The following is a 1,304-nucleotide window of genomic DNA, read 5'->3' as shown; positions in this document are numbered from 1 at the left end:
ATCAAACATCTTTCGTCCTTATCTCTCCTCCTTCTTTCCTATCAAACATCTTTCGTCCTTATCTCTCCTCCTTCTTTCCTATCAAACATCTTTCGTCCTTATCTCTCCTCCTTCTTTCCTATCAAACGTCTATCGTCCTTATCTCTCCTCCTTCTTTCCTATCAGACATCTTTCGTCCTTATCTCTCCTCCGTCCTTCCCATCGGGCACCCGTGTCTCTCCTTTCAATTTGAATGTTGCAGTTACTCTTCGGTTCACCTTTGATCTTCGGCACTTACAAGATCCATTTGTTCACAAAAGCCCTGACATTGAAATGAAAATTATAAAAAGAACAACAACAAAAAAGTGCTGTTGTAACAACAATGCTGCGTCGTTCTTACAAGTTTTGGATAACATGTAGCGGGTTGAGAGTTCAACCGAAACTTACGCCCAAGAAGCCCGTGTCTCTCCTACGAAGAGAGAATGTCAATGTTGTTTCCACAGGAGTAAGAAAAGGACTCACGCACGCCACGCACAAAAACTTTGCCTCGAGGAGAGGACGCTCCTTTTTGCGTGGCGTGCAACACAGATTGTAGTTTGCAACACAGATTGTACAGTTCAGCACATTCTCACGGAATCTGTCGACTTCGACGATAAAAGCATAAAATACTTCAAAATGTAAAAATATCAAAACTCTTTTTGACATCGTTAGTCCAATGAAAATTTTGAGTTTTATAAAATAAATAGGATTGTTTCATAGGGTATAAAAATGTATAGTTGTTGTTGTCCGTGTATATACTTACACTGAAATTAATATTGTAAATACCCATGTAAATAAGAGTCTTTACCATATTTACAAAGATTTTTATAAACGTCTGTCCGTCCTTAGATGTACACTATAGGCACTGGATACAGTACGCCCCTCTCTCGTCTTGCTGCGCGACGGCCACATTCGACAGCGGTGTCCGTTGTGTGAAGGAGTTCATGCTAAAGCAATGGGCAAGGCATGTTTTCTCTCTCTCTCATACGCGATAGGCGAGGCTTGCTTCTTGTTGATTTTTTTTTTTTTACATGGGCGCCGTGGCGTGCTATATCTCTAAATTGCTAAATAGCAATAATACGGCGTTCTTTCTACAACTAGATCTACAAATAAATGTATTATTAAATACATAGAGATATAGGCTTTAAAAAAAGAAGGGGGGAAAAAGCACTTTGTCTACGAGGTGGTTTATTTCTTATTGACTGAATCAAAGCGAAAAGGGCCTATAGTACTTTTAAAAAGAAGTAAAAAAGATGTGGGTGTCATGGGAACCTCCCATAACCACC

The sequence above is a fragment of the Aplysia californica genome, unplaced genomic scaffold (genome assembly GCF_000002075.1).
Source record: "Aplysia californica isolate F4 #8 unplaced genomic scaffold, AplCal3.0 scaffold00566, whole genome shotgun sequence".
Taxonomy (NCBI): Eukaryota; Metazoa; Mollusca; class Gastropoda; order Aplysiida; family Aplysiidae; genus Aplysia; species Aplysia californica.
This window is presented reverse-complemented; position numbering follows the sequence as displayed.